Source organism: Schistocerca nitens, chromosome 10 (assembly GCF_023898315.1).
Source record: "Schistocerca nitens isolate TAMUIC-IGC-003100 chromosome 10, iqSchNite1.1, whole genome shotgun sequence".
Classification (NCBI taxonomy): domain Eukaryota; kingdom Metazoa; phylum Arthropoda; class Insecta; order Orthoptera; family Acrididae; genus Schistocerca; species Schistocerca nitens.
Window position 1 is genome coordinate 213,531,812 of NC_064623.1, and position 22,069 is coordinate 213,553,880.

General features: G+C 39.9%; 2 protein-coding genes and 1 long non-coding RNA gene across 5 annotated transcripts in view; 2 read left to right on the top strand and 1 right to left on the bottom strand.

Annotated features, from left to right (window-relative positions):
* Positions 1-22,069, top strand: part of LOC126210406 (speckle-type POZ protein-like) — a 517,155-nt gene that overhangs the window by 98,340 nt on the left and 396,746 nt on the right. The window lies entirely within an intron of this gene.
* Positions 1-22,069, bottom strand: part of LOC126210403 (protein abnormal spindle-like) — a 232,247-nt gene that overhangs the window by 32,558 nt on the left and 177,620 nt on the right. The gene's annotated exons all lie outside the window — the stretch shown is intronic.
* Positions 6,293-10,443, top strand: LOC126210412 (uncharacterized). Of its 2 annotated transcripts, XR_007540663.1 has the most exons (5): positions 6,299-6,786; positions 7,701-7,817; positions 7,988-8,110; positions 8,207-8,371; positions 9,737-10,443. It is a non-coding gene; the product is annotated as an uncharacterized LOC126210412 (long non-coding RNA). The 2 variants fall into 2 exon arrangements; XR_007540662.1 differs by lacking the exon at positions 9,737-10,443 and having other exon boundaries at positions 6,293-6,786; positions 8,207-9,721.

A 22,069-nucleotide genomic window follows, 5' to 3' on the forward strand; every position in this document is an offset into this window, starting at 1 on the left:
TTTCTTATGTAGATCATGTTTGTATATATTTTACTACCATTACAAATGGAGAAGCTGGTAGGGGAGGGCTTTGCAGTACTTTCATGGCCTTTGTGTATAATGATTGGCAGGTCTCCTCATCTAATAGTAATGTAATTGTGGAACAGCTCTCACTTCTGTTACAAGCACTACTGACTAATTACTGAGCTCTTTAAATAGATGCTTGCTCTGTGGCATAAAGTGCCTTCTTGTTAGCTCATCTTTGCTGAGGAGGAAAATATCTGAGGTGGACTCTCAGGTATGCCCTTCTGTTGGCTTTTTGAATATATTTGTTTATAAAAGAATATTTAAAAGCTTAAGCCTGTCACAATTGCTTTTCACTCACCTAATCTAATTAATGTAACCAGATCATATTCCAACATTACTTGACATTTTTGCCACATAACATACATTTACAGTTGGTAATTACTTGCAATTTACAGGGTGACGTAATATAATGTCTATATGCATCGCCATTTTTCTACTACAGTGCTTTCATATGCATTCTTCCTACACAAAACTTTATGGTGCAGTGTTTTATTTGCATTCTTTTAGTGTTCCACTTACTTAAAGACCTTCCATTACTACCCTGGAGATTATAAAATAGCAATTTAATAATTAATGTTGTTCTAAATTTATCATTATTATTCCTAAAATTATGAAACTTAAGTCTCAAGAATGTGGTTATTGTTAATGTTTGGCCTTGGTGTCCATAAGTCTTAATTATTTTGTCCCTACATAGTATTCATGCTGTACATCTACAATTTTCTATTGTGAACCACTATAATCTAAAATTTTTCTCATTCCATGTGTTAGTGATTATTGACAAGAGTGTATGGAAGATGAATAAAAGAAATAAATAAATTCATTCATACACAATTTTTTTACTTCATTTGCATTCATTCATATCAGCATGGTCAGTAGATGAAACTTGTTTTCCACTTCTAAACAATTACCAGTATATATATTTTGGAATGATAATCTGTTAAAGTATTGCAACTAAATAGAGCTGAACCACCACCCCCACCCCTTTCCCCAAACTTATGGAAGGATGAAGTATCTAAGCCACTGGTGAGTGCAGCCCAAATGTGATGCCAAATGAAGGTAAGTGTTCATTTTTCACAATTATTTCATCACAGGTCACATCACGTCATAAAACTTCTCAGACGAAATGAAAGTTTACTTCGTAGTTGAAATTAATTTATGTGCAATTCATGCAAACAGTTTGTTTCAAAGTATATACTTCTTAGTACAGAAACATTCTTTCTTCAAAGGTATTCAGTTTAGAGCAGCAAAATTCTAACCTGGTAATCTGTATTTTGAGACCTCATGTAATTTCAATACATAATGGAAATTTAGTTAACTTACTGAGAAAAGAGAATTCATTGAAATTTGTATTGGCATACCAAAACTTTATGGCAATACCATTACATACCTTAGGTCAGTGAGATTTTCTTAATGGAAAGAAAATTTCTTAGGGGAAGGTGCACAAACTGAGAAGAGATATCATATTCATTAGAACTGCATTTCACTTAAAAATATTAGCAGGAGAAATTTCTTTAAATTTAAAAAAAGCATGAATACAAGGTTGCTGAAATGGTGGACTAAAACATATGTAGGACATGTCTTTCAGGGCAGTGTTAGTTTTTGAAACGACTCATACAGTTGAGTATTACCAGTGCCTCTCTATAGGGGGTGTTATAATTCGAATACTATTTGCCCAATTTTCGTGTTTCTTTTTTTATTTCACAGGTATATCATCCAATCAGGTTTTGAAATGGATTTTGCTACATAAGGAATAAACAGCGGCAATAACAGTGTCCGTAAAATGTTAGCTGCCAGTGTGCTACTTTGCAAAATGCCGTCCACATTATTAGACCTGCGTCAAAGTGGTGCAATATTTAACTTAAAAAACAAAACAAAAACCCTAATAGAAAGTCCGCGAGAGCATACGAAAATCTTCCGCGGGTGGCTTTCGATCAAAATTTTTGTCTTTAAAAATCGTCTTACACAGGAACTGCAAAACGGAAGAATGGTGAATGGTGGTCAGCCATAAAAGATAAATGTATACCGTTACAGACGTTTAGATTGGCCTTTTCGAGATTTACAATTTATACTACAGCACTTACAGTTTAGGAATGGTATTGGAAAAGAGCACACTGGTGGCAAACACTTGCACTTTGTGTAGCTGACAATCTTTGAACGGCTAACCAGACTGCCATCAAACAAGTCGTGACAATCCCCATTAAAGCAACTTTAAAATAGACTGCAGATGTTTGTTGGTGTAGCAGAATGCTGTATCTTTTTTTCTTTTTGTTCTTCATTTTGTGTTTTGGGATCATGGTGGTTTCTTTTTTACTACCCCCAACTTCCCGCAGTTGTCCCGTTGGTTTGATTGTATTTTTGGTGGGAAATGTTATTGTATTATTTATATGTATCTTCGTGTTTGTTGCCATGCGTATGTAGTGACGTCATAGACACTTAAAAATAGCCATTTCCGTCATATTGATGACGTGTGGAATCAGACACTTCTGTATCAAATAGTCTTTCAAACACACTGTAAACCGTGCTTTATCTGAAACCAAGTTTTGAATGGTTGCTGACTTGCCAGCAGTTTATTGAAAATGCATGTTCCTGAATATTGGACCCCTTTTGGACCAAGGTCTTTATGTAGATTGCTGTTCCCATTTCTGGTACTGATATGTATTAAGCTATTGGTTGGAAATACTTGTAACAAATTTCATTAAGGAATAAATATACTAGGAAGCAGTGGTTAGAATACGAAGTTCCTTGAACAGGTTCCTACATGATGTTCTTGAATTGATACCACAAATGATTTTTATTACACGCTTTTACATGTGAAAAACTTTTACTACGTTTGATAAGTTAGCACAGAATGAAATAATAGAATGAAAAAATGTGGTATGCCCTTCCCAACTGAATTTATTATCGAGTTGTAGTCCCAGAAATGTAACACTGTCAACCTTTTCGATCTGCATGTCTTCATATGTTATAAACATGCTGTAGCTGGAGAAATCGAGCAGTTTCCAAATCTGACATAAAACTTGGATTAGCGTACTCACACTTTCCCCAATAGGACTAGCTTTTACAGCACAGGAGTAAACGAATCTGTCACATTACGTATATTTTTTGTTGTGTTACAAGGCTGTACACTTTATTCTATTATGTGAGCAGCACAAGAAATTAAGCTTTGAATTTAACCTACAGTACTCAGTTTACATATTACTTCATACTTAAAAACGCACGTTGTTAACATTTTACTTAAACAGTGCTTTGGCGAAGTTCCGCGTACTTTCTGTTGCAGCTGCGAAGATAATATTTCTAATAGCGACGATAACCTACAAACATATAATATGAAACACTAATAATCGTTCTAACATCAACTAAAACGTACCCGGAGTTAATAAGCTAAGGTTATGACACGATTCATACGACATTCCTGCTATTTCACACTACTCGCAGTTATACTCAATACTGATAACTAAACACGGATATTTTTTTTTTTTTTTTTTTTTCTGTTTCATTCCCACACCTGAGAGGTGGTGGGCGGGCTACTGCAGAGCTACCAGCTCTATTTAGCCTTAGCTTATGTAATTCTGTTGGGGCTCTGTTTATTTTTTGGTCTGGGGTAAGTGGAGGGATTTTTTTCTCCCAGTTGGGAATTTATTTGCAGGAACTTTTGGGGACAGCTCCAGTATTCACCTTACAGCCTAAGGAAAACCTGCAAAACCCGGCTGGAGCTGCTGGTTGTTTGCAACCTTCTGCCTTGATTTGGTTGAACCTATCTAGGTTTCCATTGCTTGATATACTCTTACTCCCTCGAGTATGGAGGTCGTCTCAGTGGCACGGCCGGCGTTGTGCTGGGGCCACGTTCTTGTGCGTCGCCTAGTATTCGTCGTATTCCGAGGTCTTCTACCTCTGGAGAGGGAGGTCTCTGAATGAGAGGTTTGCTGCTCGTTGTGATCTTATGCAACTTCCATGGAGACCTAGTGGGCTCCATAGCTGCCATTTCGGTTTGCGTGCCGATGGACTCCGCATCCGCCGTCTCGGTTTGGGCGCCTCGATGGCGCTTGTACCGCTTGGATGACGTCTGGGTGCCCTCTTCGACACGCACGCAGATTTCCGCGGGGATGGTTGATGCGCCGTCTGTGGTCTGGCTGGCGCGGTTGATCACCATCTTCTTCTTCTTGGTGTTGTCCTCTGTTTGTGTGGCCGCAGACGCGCTGCTATCCGTCGTCGGCCTCTCGGTGTTATCTTCCGTTTGCGTGGCCGCGGACGCGCTGCTATGTGCCGTCGGCACGTCACGTTGGGTGTGGAGAGTCCATGCTTCCCTTAGCAGGAGGCAGGCAGCTTCCATCTCCGCGTGGAGGGCCATCCTGAAGCGTGACTGCTTCCTCCATCCACGCGTCGATGTTGCTCTCTCCGCTGCTACGTGCGGATAGGCGTCCCTCCTGCTCGCGCGAAGGGCCCCCCCCTCCACCTCTGCCACTGGCGGGTGGAGGGGCCGGCCGCGCGTTGTGGCGGGGCGCTGCTGCTTTGTTCGTCAGCTCTTGGGCTTCAGCGCTGGCGCGCTTCCGCCTCCTCCTCCTCCTCCTCCTCCTCCTCCTCCGTTTCTTCGTGGCCATCGGCTTCTCGTTGCGGCAGTCTTCTGTGTGGGCGGTAAATGCCCGGCATTCTCGCCAGCTGGCAACATGGTCGCCGCCACAGCGTGCACATGTTGGCTTGTCGTCTCTACACAAAGTGCACTCGCGGGTGTCTTGACCGCCACCGCATTTGGCACACTGCTTCGAAGCGGCAGTGCTTTGCCACGTGACCCTCCCTCTGACACTTGAAACACTGAGGTTTCGTGTCGAGGTCAGGCGGAAGTGGCTCGATCGTTACGTCGAAACCTGCCAGGGTTGTTAACCCGCAGATTCCGACGTCTTTGCTGCCTTCTTGGCTGGAGTCAACTTGAGGTGACTCGACAGCCAGGATGAACAGTGGCGGCCTCTCCTTGTTCGTCCTGTTGTGCAGCTTAACTATGGCATCATAGTTATGGTGCAACAGGGCTTTACGCACCGCGTCGGTCGTCATGACCCATGGTAGCCCCCTTAGTAGGACTTTCCGCAGCGGTTTCTTCTTGTATGTAGTGGTTGGCTCCATGAGGTACGGTTTCAGCCTATCGCAGAGAATCTTTCGATCCTCCTGCGATCGTGGCTGGATGGACAGTGCGGCGTCATTGTCCAACATCTGCACTTTTGGTTGGTAGCGCAGCTCCATTGCCACCTCGTCGTACGTCTCCACCCAGTCTCGACCCGTGTAGCGTATGCACACAGGGAGAACTTGGGCGGTGGGTCGACAAGATGATGGTGCTACAAACTCTTCTTCTGCGCGGGTAGACGGTGCTACGGAGCAGCTGCGTCGGTCTGAAGAGACGCTGCACTCGCTGCCGTCCGACCGGAGAAAGTCTGCGTGAGTTAGCATCTTAGCGGGTGAGTTGCGCTTCCCGCGTTTCCCTTTACCCATGGCGAGTGCGGCGTCTCTTCACGACAATTTGCTTTGGAGCAACACGACAATATTGCCGAGACGCGCGCACTCACCACAGAACCGCCCTCTCTTACTCTTCACGCGGCAGTTGCAGAGCGCCCGACAACACGCACCCGCTCGCCACCGCTGACTAACTCGGAATTGGGAGAAACACGGATTCCACCAATGTCGCTATTTAACTGTCTGAGTATTCGGTAGAGGTGGCAAAAAATAACTTAACTGATAGAAATAACCGGTTACTGAGAAGTAACGGTTACTGCGATAACCGTTCCTCTGATTCTGGCAGTTATTTCAATAACTGTTTAGTGTCAACAGTGCCTCGCGCCATCTGTTGACCGAAGATCGTACTGCGCATTTGGAAGGCGTTCTATAGACCATGGGAATAACTGAGACTGCGCGCCATCTGTTGATAAGAACTGTGTACTATTTCGTGGGTCTTCGTTACTTTTAGCATAAATAAAGTTAATGTCCGAGCCGTGGCTGATAGGAGCTGCAGTTCAGGCATTAACAAGTACAGTCGATCCCTTGAGACACCGCCTTACGTGTTAATTTAGCTTGGACGCGTAGTACAAGGAAAGTTACTAAGGAATTCGAGCGACTATGGAAATAACTGTCAGAGACCGGTATTCTCCTCTGGCAGTTCTCGTTATTGGCTCGTAGTTGTAGTTCTCTGGCAGTTATCGGGCTACCACCACAGGTAACCTGGAAGCTGGTAACGGAATAACTGTGTGTGTAGTAGACGTTCCTGACTCGGTGACTCCAGAGGTCGCAGTTCCAGGTGATATTTCCAGAGAGAATAGTAACTGCAGCGAACAAATATTTTCGTACTGCTACGGAAACGACGGTGGGCCATCGGGGAGAGGGGATGGCAAATAACGGGAATCTATCGTCTCATTTCTCTGCAATTCTTGGTGTTCCGGAACAGGTGTCACTATTTTTCCGGCCTTTGGTTGCGTTAGAGGGTATTGACTTTCGTTCCGCGTTCTTGTTTTTCTTTGTGTTGTTGATATTATTACCAATAGTTGCCAACATGAAGAGGTCGAGGACAAGCGAAATGTGGTCATATTTCGAAACTCTTGATCGAGAGTTTGCGAAATGTACTTTGTGCGGTAAGAAATTATCGTACAAATCGACGACGACGAATTTAAAAAAAAAAACATCTTCAGAAATCACATTTAATTGTGAATTTCTCTTCACAAAGACCTTCGGAGCTAGATTTGGGTGAGTAATGAAAAAATATATTTACTGCAATTACGGTTATTTCAGTGCATGCATAATCATTTTTTATTTTATTATTTTTTTTAAAATAAGAGCATACTATACAGTGTGGTGCTGTGTGCATTTTTACACGCAAGTTTTCATTTGTCGTGACTACTTAAGCTGTCGATACCACCGCACCTGTTTGCCTTGACATTTTCAAACATTAAATTATGTTGCATATGGTGCCGGAATACTTAATTATTTAATTGGAAGTTATTGTTGCAGGTGTAATAACGATAGTGCTAATAAAATGCCACTGTGTGATATATGAACTGTCGTCTCGCAATTATTAGTAACTAATCGGATAGCAGATTGTATCAGTGCTCATTCCTGTGTATCATTTGTTTTTAACCCTGACGATGCCCGGAGGATGGGGGAATTAGATACTGTTTCATATTTTAAAATTTTGAAAAGGATAATTGTTTTTAATGGAGTCTTCAACTGAATCCCATAAACGTTTTAAATTTTGTGGTTAAACTTAACCCAAAAATTTGACACGTTAATAGTACATGTGACTTTCCACAGTGACAGTCATATTGAGTATTTTGAAGTTCAGGACCCTACTTATACATCAGTATTTGTTTAAAATATATGTCAACAACAATTAAGATATTTTTTAGGGTGGAAATACAGTACCCTCCCTTCCCCCCAATACACATTATTGAAAATGTGTTGGTGTTGCTAGGATTAAAGAAGAAACTTGAAGCTATAGTCATTACTAAAACTGAGTCAATTGTCAACTTGTTTGAAGTAAATATTCAAGCTGCAAGTACCATGTAGAATACTGTACGCAAACATTGTAATATATATCACCAAAAATAATATGGCATCATTTCTATTGTGCTTATGCTGATATGAAACCTATTTTTCTGTAGGTGAAACCCTTCCTGTAGAGGTGATCCTTGGCACCAGTAGTGTGGAAGAGGAGCGAGAGGCACACCAACACCAGCAGATGAGTCTCCGTTTAATACTTGGGATATTATAACAGTAAGGTAATTCTAGTTTGGGTAAATTTTTGGCAGATTTGAACTCCCCTTAAAATGGAGATATAACTGTAGGGCATAGCATATATTTGTTATGCTACATTAAAGAGTACTAGTGGTTTTGTGTTGAAGTGTTTAATGTATATTGTTGGTCAGTAAGTCAGAGCACTTTGTTCCAGTTATAGCTCCGATAGTCTTCCAGCAGCAGCAAATGTTACACAGTCCTATAGAGGCAAACTTGAAGTATAAAGTAATAGTGTTTTGCATACAATGGCAAACTTGACCTTTCGCTTAAAATGGAGGTACATTTGCACTGAGTTTAATGTTATGACACGTGAATGGATTACCAGTGATGTATATGTAAATACTAGAATTTGTAACTTAGAACTTAATTTCAGTATCGGCTTTGAAATTTGGTCACTGGATACAACTATATTATCTTTCATGTTGATAGCAGCAATCATCAGATTGCAATCCAGTTAAGTACCTGTGAGGCATGAGATGTCAAAAATACTTGTGGGTTATTGGTAGCCTGTGTCAAGGCATGTGGCACCTCAAAGTTTGTAAATACAGTAGCATTTAGTTTTCTGCTTTACTTAAAAATTGGTAGCTGTAGCACCCATTCTGACATTCAATTATTTTGTATTTCAAGTTTCTTAGAATGATACTGACATCAGTTTGTTAACACTAATCCATATATTATTGTAAATATATGCTGCTATTTTCCTCAGATGTTAACTGAAATTGTTTTATTGTTATGATAACACTTCAGCCTTTGCAAACTTGCAGTATAGGTTACCTGCTGAGAAATATTTACTGGAAGAAATGGTGTCTTGAATAGGACCGAAAGGAAAACCACTGAAAATGGCAAACATGAATTGGTGAAACATCTTGTGCTCAATACTAAATTTCATTTGCAAAACACGGAAGTTTTCCTATCTTTGTGGTGGAACACAACAAATTCTCATAATTTTGCTAGTTTGCATTCTAGAAAGGGTGCCAGAAATGGAAGAGTATAATTTTTATTAAATCGAGCATTAAATGTAAGTAGGTTGGAGTACAGAAAGGGTGCAACTGGCCTTCCCCACTGTAGCCTGATGTGCTCCAACATGCATTTGTACTGATGTGCAGGTGGTTATAACACTAGTATCAAACTGCATGGTACCCACTTACTAATGTGACCTACCCTTGCATGATGATCTGCAGACAGCAAGGAATCTGCTACTGCTCTTACTACCTGTCCAACAGTTGTGGAGGATTTTTTCCCCTTGGTGCTTGACATGACATGTTTTGCCCTCTGCCCTTAAAATCTCAATTCTTGTTACATTTTTCATCCACTTTCTATCTCCTGATGGACCTGTATTGATTAAAAAACTAATCACTGCAGAGGTGATTGTAGAACTTTTGCTAGTGGCAGTGTGGAGGGGCTCCACTCTTTAAAAATTAAAATTACATTGTGGGACATGGAATTATTATTAGATGCTTTCATGGACATTTTGTTTACTGAAAAAGTCAGTCATTATCTGAGGTATTTAAATGTTAACTTCAAATCTAAAACTGCATCAGAAGATAAATTTCAGTAAGTCTTTAACAAGTTTCAGTATCTTGCTTCACATGCTGGACCCTCCAACTATAAAAAACAGTATTTTGCAGAGAACAGCTATTCAGATGTTAACATCCCAGAATTTGTGTAGAAGATATCCCTTACATTGTTAGTTTCATTGTGGTCACACTCTACAGTGTAGTGTTATCAGCATACATATAGAAGTTTGAAGAACATATTAAATTAATTGTCTGACATGCCTTAAGTGAATATGTTTACTACTAATATGAGTCAGCTAAGTAGTTGCTGCAAGTTTTTATGTTGTTTCTAAAGTGTCTTTAGACAAGGATATTTCTGCTGTTTGTTTCCTATTCTTCTGTTTCAGATAACTACTCATATGCAGCAACTGCTGAAGCAGCCTCTGGCAGTTTATTGAAGTTCCGTGAACAAAGTGTTGTGTGGTCTGTTTGTGTAAAGTGATAAAGAAAAATGTTAAAGTGTAATTGCATATGTAATTGTGTATATATTTAATCATTATTTTTGCTAGTTGTAAGATCTATTTTCATGTAAATCAGAACATTGTATAATAGGTAACAACCGAATGAGGCAGTGTAGCTATTAACAGCACTGACCTCATATTCGGGAGGATGGGGTTCGCTCTGTCTGGCCATCCTGGATCGCTAAGGCAAATGCCGGGATGGTTCCTTCATCAAGGCCACGGCTGACCACCTGTCCCGCCCTTAAAGAGATCATTTAAACATTGTGTGTATACCCATATTTTGAATTATTGATGATTGTTGTATTATGATGAGATATTCTTGGATGAAATAAAAAAGTTTATACATTTGTATTTGTGGTCACATGTTAAATTACGGAGAAAATTGCAGAGTGATTATGGCACCGAATTTCCATTCAGGTGCATTGGGATCCTTCACCTGTTTGAACATCCTGATTTACATTTTATTTGGGTTCCCTAAATTCCTTTAGGCAAATACTTTTGTTGGTTCCACTGAATAGGCCATGGCAGATTACCTGCCATGTCCAATCTGAGTTTCTGCTCAGTCTCTTGACATGTTAACTATTTATTCATTCTTTATAATGCTGCAATGTTTTAAGTGTTCCATATCATTGTGAAAAGTCAGAATATAATTGATCATTTCACATGTACATACATTTGTGTTGGTTACCATTTTTTATTTTAACTTATCTTCCTTTTGTTCCCTGTACTCTTAAGTAATTTGTTAAAAATCCATGAGGTCAAAGACGAGCACTTACTACCATTTTAGGATATATTTTATGTACAAATAAGGTAATCTCTCATGTGGCATGGTAATGTCTTTGTTGAGGTGATATTACTGTCTCATGAACATAGGTGTCTTACAAAGAACATACAGAAATTAAATAGCTGTGCAGTAATCTTTTAAGAATATATTTTAATTTTGGGGCAGTATAGGAAACTCATCTCAAGTGATACATGTATCATCTCCTACCTTCTCAAGAAATGTCAAAATTTGTGGCACTACTGTGAGCAGAAACACTTGCTGTCTCATACATAGTATGGAAAGCTATGAAGTGTAGTAGTGTGTATGCAACATGTTAATACTTTCTAGGGATTTTAAACTTACTGAAATGCCTTGAGTCTTGGCGGTGATCTAAAAATGGAACATAGTTGAGTACCTTCTCCAAGTATATCCCATCACTAATGCCTGGTAGCATCATGATGAAAAGGTGCCAGTGCTGTATCAGGTCAACTTGAATACAAAGAAACTTATGTAATTTGTTGAGACTTAGCTTTGTGGCATTAGCGAGAGAAAAATGAGTTCTCAATTTGTACACATCCGTTGCAAATAGGCTTTTTTCATTTAATTAGTTTTTGGCCATTGACTGAAACATTTTATACATAGTTTGGAGCATATCACTTATGCGGGAACAGTGTACACTTCAAACATAGGTATTGCAATTGAAGCATTTCACGGAGGTATATTTGGCATGAATACAACATGCTTACAACAATAATCACGTCAAATACATATTTACTTACATTTGGGCCTATTAGCACTTGAGCATACTACATGAACGTTTTTGAATAAAATATGCTTTTTTGTTTTCAAAGAGCTCAAGTCAGTTCATTTTCTATTATGTTAAGCAACACTGAAAAACTCTGTTAGGTGCACTCATTGCTACGTTGAGGTTGTTATATGCAAGACTTAGCCCTTCATTTTGAGTGCTCATCTTGTCTTGTTCATGAATTAGTCTTACCTATTCAGACAGTTAACTGTCATGATATTAAACTGCAAAAAGATCAAAGCAGGCAGCTGGCATTGACAGATGAAGTGTTTCGAAAGGATTCGTGTTATTGCCTCGTGTGAGACAGAAAAAAAGCAAAATGTGGAATCCACAGGTAAAGCATTCCCCAGGAAAGGAAATTTTGTATTTCCTATAGATGAATATCTTAACAGGGACTGGTAGATTAACTTAAGTAAAAAGTATTATTTCAGTTTTGACAGCACTTTACTGCAACAGACATCAGATTTCTGAAAACTTACTGCAAATTTGTATTACCTACACAATACCATTAATTCATACTCTCACAATCTGGATATACAAAGAAGAATTGTATAAACCGAGTGAAAAGGTATTGTAATGACATCTGAGACATTAAGCCTTATGAGTTGTTAATCATTCAACACTGGAATTCTGTATACAATAATGCCAAACATGACAGATACACAACAAACTGAAGGCTTGGACATATGCATTAGTCATTCTCCCACCACAAAATCAAAACCCTCACTGTAGATTAGATTAACTTGTTTTTGTCCCAGAGACCCAAAAATGAAATGATTCTCATGGATGTGCAACATGTCAAAGTATAACATAAAGCATTTGAATATAATACTTACCACCATCATCATCTGTCATGAGATTGTCAAAATATGTGAATATATTGCAGTAAACTGGAGCTGCTAATATGTACAGTATTAATATACTGCCAGAACAAAACATAGTTATGCACTTTTAATAAATTTATCACACACAGAATACCTGATCTTGACTGTTGTGACCAAGTGCTGTCAAAACTGAAATATGCTGGTAGCAGAATTTTTACTTAAGCTGATCTAACAGTCCCTGTTAAGATATTCATCTATAAAGTAGAAGTTGCCTATCAAAAAGTCTTTCAAACTCTCAGTAAACCGTGATTTATCTGAAACAAAGTTTTTAATGGTTGCTGGCAGTTTATTGAAAATGTGTGTTCTTGAATGTTGAACCCCTTTCTGGTCCAAGGTAAGTGATTTTAGATCTTTATGTAGATAGCTGCTCTTATTCCTAGTATTGATACTATGTATTGTGCTATTGGTTGGAAATACTTGCAACAAATTTCATTAAAGAATAAATATACTATAAAGCAGTGGTTAGAATATGAAGTTCCTTGAACAGGTTTCTACATGGTGTTCTTGAATTTATACCACAAACGATTTTTATTAGGCCTACATGCTTTTAGATGCTAAATACTTTTGCTCTGTTGATGAGTTACCCCAGAATATGATCCCTTATGACATAACAGAATAAAAGATGTAAACTTTTTTACATTTGTGTCTCCTACATCTGACACCATTCTCACTGCAAATACAGATTTGTTTAGGAGCTTTAGCAATTCTGTGGTAAGCCCTCCAACTGAATTTATTATCGAGTTATAATCCCAGAAATTTAACACTGTCAATCTTTTCGATCTGCATGTGTTTATATGTTATGGGATTACAGAACCTTACATCACGGGTCTAAGCAGACGGGTGGAATCGGACGCTTCCATTCATCCTATGTTATACACATGCTGCAGCTGGAGAAATCTAGCAGTTTTCCAACTAGCGTACTCACACTTTCAACCATATGACTATCTTGTAGAGGAGTAAACGAATCTTTCACATTACGTATATTTTTGTGTTTTATTACAAGGCAGTACACTTATTCTATTAAGTAAACAACACAAGAAATTAAGCTTCGAATTTAACCTAAAGTATTCAGTTTACATATTTCTTCAAACTTAAAAACGCACGTTGTTAACATTTTACTTAAACAGCGCTGTGGCGAAGTTCCGCGTACTTTCTGTTGCAGCTGCGAGGATAATATTTCTAATAGCGACCGATAACCTACATACATATAACCTGAAACACTAATAATCGTTCTAACATCAACTAAAATGTACCCGGAGTTAATAAGCTGAGGTTATGACACGATTCATACGACATTCCTGCTATTTCACACTACTCGCAGTTATACTGATAACTAAACTGATGGATTCCAACTATGTCGTTATTTAACTGTCGCAGTTATCGGTATTCGCTAGCGAAAAATAACTTGGCAGTTATTAATAACCGTTAACGATAACGGTTATCAAAGAATAACTGGAACTGTGATAACGGTTACTCCAGAATAACCGTTTGGCCCACCTCTATTACTTGCACTACGGAACGACACACAAAATCTAAATCATGTAATCGCACCGTCTACTTTGGACAGTTTGGTTCAAGTTAAGATGATCAACGCTTCGCCATAACTCACCATTTTGCTTCCTCTCGCTAAGACGCGCCGAGGATAAACTGACGGTTGGAACGTCAGAATTCAGATTCCACCGACCTCAACAGGAGCGATATATCGATAGCAGCATGTTTAATTGGTCGCTCTCTTCGACCACGGCCACACAGCGCGCACACACACATACACACACACACACACCAGCTAATTCACTCTATACAAGATGTAGCCTCTTTAAGTTATTAAATACATTTTAAGAGGTTTTTCCATGCTTCTCTTCCCTCTGTCCGTTGCTGTCTTCTGCCAGTTGAGGCCTGCAACTTTCCTGAGCTCCTTTTCCCAGCGATCAGGTGGTCTTTCTGGTGGTCTTCCTTTTCCTCTGGGACTCCACACGAAAACTGATTTTGTCCATCTTCCATCCTTCGTTCGTGCAAAATGTCCTGCCCACTACCATTTTAGAGACTTAACCCGTTCTACAATATCTTTTACTCGTGTTATTGCTCGAATGTCTTCATTTTTCTGTCGATCTTTCTTAGTGAGACCTAACATTGACCTTTCCATAGCTCTCTGAGAAGTTCTAAGTTTCCTTTTGAAAAATTCATCTAAAGTCCAAGTTTCACACCCGTACATTAAAACCGTTAGGACACACTGATCAAAAACTGCTTTCTTTAAGTTGACTGGCATGTTAGATTTGAAAACTGTTGCATTCCTCCCATAAGCCCTCCAACCCACTTTAATTCGACGAAAAATTTCGGGTTTCAAATCCCCTTTTGTGTCAATTAATTCTGCAACATTGCTTAGGATGTTGCCGTTCAGTGTTACTTGTCCTGCAGCTACCCACTTATTATACATAACCTTGGTTTTAGAGTGATTTATTTTAAGTCCAACTTCCTGACAACGATCTATTACGTCTTTTATAGAAGACTGCATTGCCATCTTACTATTAGCTAGGAACGCCATAGTGTCAGGAAATCTCAGGCTGGTGAGCCTTTTACCATTTATCCTTATTCCTCTATTGTTCCAAATAATTTTGGACATTGCCATCTGGAGAACTGCTATAAATAACTTCGGGGATAAAGGATCGCCCTGCTTTACTCCTTTGGCAGTGGGAAATTCGCATTTCCTTTTTCCTATGTTGATATATGCTACAGACATGTCATAAATATTGCACAATATGTTTATATATTTTGTTTCCACTCCTTGCTCGGCCAGTCCTTGTATGACTGCAGTGTGACTGACAGAATCAAAGGCTTTTTCGAAGTCAATGAAGGCTGTGCGTAGTGGCATTTCATACTCATTGGCTCGACGAATTGTCTCACGCAGTGTGTTTATATGGTCAATTGTACAATTCCGGAATCTAGCTTGTTATATGGGCTGTGCAGTCTCCACTACCATTTTAATGCGACATATCAGGACTTTAGTGAACACTTTATACATAACAGAAAGTAAGCTAATGGGGTGGTAGTTCTTCAGATCGTGAATACTTCCCTTCTTATGTAGTAAGATTATGTTTGCTTTGTTCCAGCAGGTTGGGATGCTGTCATTCTGTATACACGAAGTAAAGACTTTAGCTAGATGTTTTTCTGTTTCCTCCCCTTTAAGCTTCAGTATGTCAATTGTCAGATCATCTAGACCCCTGCTTTGCTATTCTGCCTCTCGTTTATAGCTTTTCGTGTTCCCTCGGGGAGGATTTTGGGGACTTCATCATCATCTGCGTAATATTCTGCGTATGACAGTGATGGAATAAACAATCAACAATTCTAGCAAACGAAAAAATTTGTTTTAGAGATCTCAGTTCTTTTTGGATTTTCCGTTTCTCTCACATTGGTTAAATGTAAAAATTCACTAAATATTTCATTGTCCTTGAATCTAGAGATAGCTCAACTGAAAAACTTCCAGCAGCAACAAGAAAAGGAAGACTGACTTCATTTCTGTTTGTTTCTTGTAAATTAGTAGCTATGTTTATAGAACTGTTACTTTTAGGTTTTCGCCTTGTGCCCTAATATGATCTTGTTTCTAAAACATGTAACAGAGCAATTGAAACAGGCAAGAGTTGTGCCTTTGCTTAAGAAGAAATAGAAAATTACTGGCCCATTTTCCAGCTGTCACCATTCTCAAAAATAATAGAAGCAATTATGAAAGACAGATTAATGAATTACCTGAATAATTTCAATCCTTTAAGCGAATCACAGTTTGGTTTCTGAAGTGGCAAAAATACAGAGTCAGTCCAGACATAGTAGAATTCACAAAATTTGTACTTGATGCTCTTAATAAAGATGAATGTGTCCCAGTCATATTTTTGGATCTTTCTAATACCTTTGATACAGTCAATCACAAGATTCTACTAAAATAAATTAGAAGCATTAGGAATAAGAGTGGTAGCTAATGACTGATTTCGATCATACCTAGCAGATGCAATACAAAGTGTAGAGATAACACATACATCAAATAGGTCTAAACATTTGTAAAACACTTATCAGAACCAAAATACGTAAATACAAGGGTTCTGCAAGGTAGCATATTAGGACCGATGCTATTCCTGATACACATCAACGACTTTCCCAGTAGTGTTACTCACAATGAAAACATTCTCTTCGCTGATGACAGCAATATTATAGTCACTGAGAAAACGAGAACTCCATGTAGAGAAAGCAAATGAAACTCTCAAGTAAGTTTATGATTGGTCAACAACCAATAAAGTGACACTGAACACAAAGAAAATTAATGACATGAATTTCAGTTTGAAGAGGAAAAATGACAATGTTAAATTAAATGTACATGGCACATCTATAGACTGTGTAACAATTGCAAAATTACTAGGAATAAATATTGATTCTCAGTTGAAGTGGTGTGAACACACAAAGGTACTTGCAAACAGAATGTCATCAGCATGTTATGCCCTTAAATCCTATCAAGAAAGTGTAGCATGCAGTGTCTTTTGGTTACATGTTATTCATATGTACACTCAATTCTTAGCTATGGCATTCTCTTTTGGAAGAACAAATGAACAAAATATGAACACAATTTTCAATCTCCAGAAAAGAGCCATAAGAATAATAACCAAAAATACTAGTCAATCTCATTGTAAAGATCTGTTCAAAATACTGGGAATTATAACTGCTCCATGTAAATACATTTACCAGTCAGTTGACGTGGTAGAGAATCCAGTCGCCCTTGATTGCAAGGCGGACGCGGCGAACTCGATCCCTCAAGCAGCGGAGTAGTTCAGCGTAAAAGTCATCTGTGACAGTCTGTCCATGAGCAACAAACTCCTTGTGAATCACTCCTTTACCATAAAAATACAATCAGCGTACACTTCACACACGACTTGCTCATGCGATGTTTCTTGGGCTTCAGCAAGCAAGCAGTATGCCATTCGGAGCTTTGATGCTTCGACTCAGGATCATACTTGTAGACCCAGGTCTCATCACCAGTAACCACTATCTCCAGAAGGTTTGGAAAAACATTCAACCGTTGGAGCATTTCCTGGCAAACAGTCATGCCCCATTTCTTCTGATCCACCGACAAAACTTTTGGCACCAGTTTGGCACACACTCTTCGCATCATCAAATTCTCCATCACAGGCCTCCACACCATACTCTGACTGAGTCCCAGTTCATCGGCAATTGATCTAGTACTAAGACGATAGTCATTGTTTAAAAGTTCCCACACTCTCTCCACATTTAGATCTGTTCGGCTTGATGATGCCCCCCCCTCCCCCTGAGTGGTCGTCGTCTTCAACATCTCCTCGGCCATCTTTGAAATGTTTGTGCCACATGAAAACCATTGGACGGGACATGGCTTCTTCGTTAGAGATCTCTTGAACCATACCAAGAGTGTCCGTGGCGGTTTTGTTCAGTCGCACGCAAAACTTAATTGCGTAATGCAGCTCCAAGTGATGTTCCATTTTCGCCTCTCCCACTTTTCGACTGAGGTCAATGACACGCACTCATGCTGCAAACAATGCGCACTAACTGGGGTTCTGGAGGCAATTGTCGCAGTGTCAGTTCGTTCCTTGAGACCCTGCACTACTTCCACCATCCAGCGGAACCAGTCCACACATGCTCTCCTGCTCAGAAATGAATCAGTCTTGAAACTTCTGAATCACACCTTGCATTATACCATAACCACCATTGCAGGTAAGATACTGATCAATGATAAACAGCAGAGAGAAACACAGATAAGAAAGCAAAGAAAAGTATCAAAGCATAATTCTTACATTCTTTATACTTCAGACAAAAACTGTAGTGGCACTTTGTTTCATGTCTGCTACCCACTGCGATAGCAGTGCGCCAAATGGCCAGAAAGTGACACTTTTGAAGACAGTATCGGATGAGTATGAATATCACGGTCTAACATAACAGTCATGACATTCCATCTCTTGTTTGTCACTCACAGCGATAGCATTGCCCCAAGCGACCAGCAAACGGTACTTCTAAATACGAGTGCGAATATTAACATTTATATTCATTTGTAACCTAGTTCTTACAGGTTGTAGTGCCACACAAATCGACAATAACTAAAAAATGCACCATATTTATGATTAATTAGTTTTCTACAGCTCCTGTGAGACATAAATTGGTGCATTACAGAACAGTTTATATACAATTCTCTAGTAACGTATGAACATCTACTGAATAATTTCATTTTCCTTTAATAACTGAAAACACCTAGTAAACACCAGAAGACCTGACCTTTTGCAGAGATGTCATATATCTACCCAACAAAGCGGAGTTTTGTTCGCTACATGTTCAGCCAAATCAATGGGAAACCTGTACGGAATGGAATATCTAAATTTTTAAACTTGCCCAACAAGAAAGCGCAACTGTAGATTTCGGGAAAATCATATAGATATGATAATAAATTGTCAAAACCAATAAAACTGTTTCCTCAGTGTAATAAAACTACAGACCTTTGTCTTGTTTCCCAAAAATTTTTGAAAGAATGATGTACAAAAGACTTTTTAACAAAATCGTTTTAGAAGAAACAGATCGACTGAAACTACTATATATGATGTCATAAAACTTGTTATAACATCTATTGTTTGTAATGAAGTTGACTGTGGATTCTTTTTAGATTTATCTAAGGCATTTTATGTTACTGATAATAAAGTTTTGCATAATAAACTATTCTGCTGTGGAGTCTGTGGCACTGCTCAAAAATGGTTGAAATAATACTTATTTGATAGATACCAGAAAGTAGAAATAGTTCATGAAGGTGAATCGTACTTTTATGGGTATGAGAAAGTTGGTCATGGAGTACCCCAAGGGTTGGTGTTGGGTTTGCCATTGTTCTTGACATTTATAAATGACTTACCAAGTTATTTAACATAAGCTGATGCTTTAGTGTTTGCTAACGATACTAGTCTCCTTGTTAAGGTTGAGAAATTGTCTGGCTTACATAAGAAAATAGAAATAAAAACAGAAGAAGTAGTTAAAAGGGTTAGAACTAACAGTCTATTTGTTAATGAGAAGAAAATATTATGGGTGAATTTCAGTTATCACCAAATAAAGCAATCGCTAATATAAGAGCGATGTTAGGCAAACAGAGATGCTATTAATTTCAAATACTAAATTTTTAGGAATATGGTTAGATGAGCATCTTGAATGGGATAAACATATAGAATGGCTCAACAAAAAGTTAAGTAAACGCATGAGCATCTTGAATGGGATAAAAATATAGAATGGCTCAACAAAAAGTTAAGTGAATGGTGTTATGTATTAAGAATGCTCAAAAATTCCTGCACTGAAGAATCATTGATGAGTGCCTATGATGCATTCATCCATAGTCTACTGCGATATGATGTCTTACTTTGTGGTATTCCAAGACCATGAAAACACTCCTCTACTATTCAACATCGAGCAATAAGACATATTCAACGAAATGAAAGTTATGACTCTTCCATCTATGTATACCTGTGAAACTATATATGTTTCGAAATCCCATTCCCAGTTCTTTGTTTGAACATTGATTACCATAACTAAAAAACTAGACACAGAACTGACTTTCATAGAGAAGTACAAAAGAAAGGCCAGTATCACAAAAATGCAATATATTATCCCAAAATTCTTTTAGTTCCTTCCCTTAAGAATTACAAAGTTATCAAAGCTGCACCTTTTTAAAAATGAGCTTAATATAATGCTTATAAGTGAAACCTTTTACAGTATTGATGAGTACATGAAGAATAATCCTCGACTTTAATAGCTCCAGCATGAGTAGAAGTGCCAGCAATAGCAGTGACACATGCAGTGTTACCAAGCAACCAACAACTCTCATAGCACAGGTGGTAGGAGCAGCAGTGTCATCAAGAACAAATGCAACAGTGAGTGTCAGTTTAAGCCCAAAGTGGTCTGCAACAAAAAAGAAGAAGTTTTCTGCCCCCCCCCCCCAACAAAAGATCAAAGGTGACAACTTCAGTTCATGTGCACTCTCACAGCAATGCTATAAATAAATCTGGACATTCAATTGTAACTGATGAAATGATTCCAGAATCTTCTCATGGTACTGTATTGATAGTATAAATCATTACTCTGCCACAAAAGTTTATTTTCATAATGTGTAGGGACTTAAGAAAAGCTAAACAAGTTTGAACTTTTAATTAGCATCGACAGTGAACTATCAGACGCCCAAATACCGTGTACACTTGAGAACTTAATGAGCTGTTAAGGCTTTCATATGAAGGATACGTCCCCAACTAGGTAATTAACCAAAGTATAAGTGCTCTAGGCCAAATAGTTTGAAACATGGATTGTTCTGTTTGATCTATAAATATGATATTTTCTTACTACACTCCTGGAAATGGAAAAAAGAACACATTGACACCGGTGTGTCAGACCCACCATACTTGCTCGGGACACTGCGAGAGGGCTGTACAAGCAATGATCACACGCACGGCACAGCGGACACACCAGGAACCGCGGTGTTGGCCGTCGAATGGCGCTAGCTGCGCAGCATTTGTGCACCGCCGCCGTCAGTGTCAGCCAGTTTGCCGTGGCATACGGAGCTCCATCGCAGTCTTTAACACTGGTAGCATGCCGCGACAGCGTGGACGTGAACCGTATGTGCAGTTGACGGACTTTGAGCGAGGGCGTATAGTGGGCATGCGGGAGGCCGGGTGGACGTACCGCCGAATTGCTCAACACGTGGGGCGTGAGGTCTCCACAGTACATCGATGTTGTCGCCAGTGGTCGGCGGAAGGTGCACGTGCCCGTCGACCTGGGACCGGACCGCAGCGACGCACGGATGCACGCCAAGACCGTAGGATCCTACGCAGTGCCGTAGGGGACCGCACCGCCACTTCCCAGCAAATTAGGGACACTGTTGGTCCTGGGGTATCGGCGAGGACTTTTCGCAACCGTCTCCATGAAGCTGGGCTACGGTCCCGCACACCGTTAGGCCGTCTTCCGCTCACGCCCCAACATCGTGCAGCCCGCCTCCAGTGGCGTCGCGACAGGCGTGAATGGAGGGACGAATGGAGACGTGTCGTCTTCAGCGATGAGAGTCGCTTCTGCCTTGGTGCCAATGATGGTCGTATGCGTGTTTGGCGCCGTGCAGGTGAGCGCCACAATCAGGACTGCATACGACCGAGGCACACAGGGCCAACACCCGGCATCATGGTGTGGGGAGCGATCTCCTACACTGGCCGTACACCACTGGTGATCGTCGAGGGGACACTGAATAGTGCACGGTGCATCCAAACCGTCATCGAACCCATCGTACTACCATTCCTAGACCGGCAAGGGAACTTGCTGTTCCAACAGGACAATGCACGTCCGCATGTATCCCGTGCCACCCAACGTGCTCTAGAAGGTGTAAGTCAACTGCCCTGGCCAGCAAGATCTCCGGATCTGTCCCCCATTGAGCATGTTTGGGACTGGATGAAGCGTCGTCTCACGCGGTCTGCACGTCAAGCACGAACGCTGGTCCAACTGAGGCGCCAGGTGGAAATGGCATGGCAAGCCGTTCCACAGGACTACATCCAGCATCTCTACGATCGTCTCCATGGGAGAATAGCAGCCTGCATTGCTGCGAAAGGTGGATATACACTGTACTAGTGCCGACATTGTGCATGCTCTGTTGCCTGTGTCTATGTGCCTCTGGTTCTGTCAGTGTGATCATGTGATGTATCTGACCCCAGGAATGTGTCAATAAAGTTTCCCCTTCCTGGGACAATGAATTCACGGTG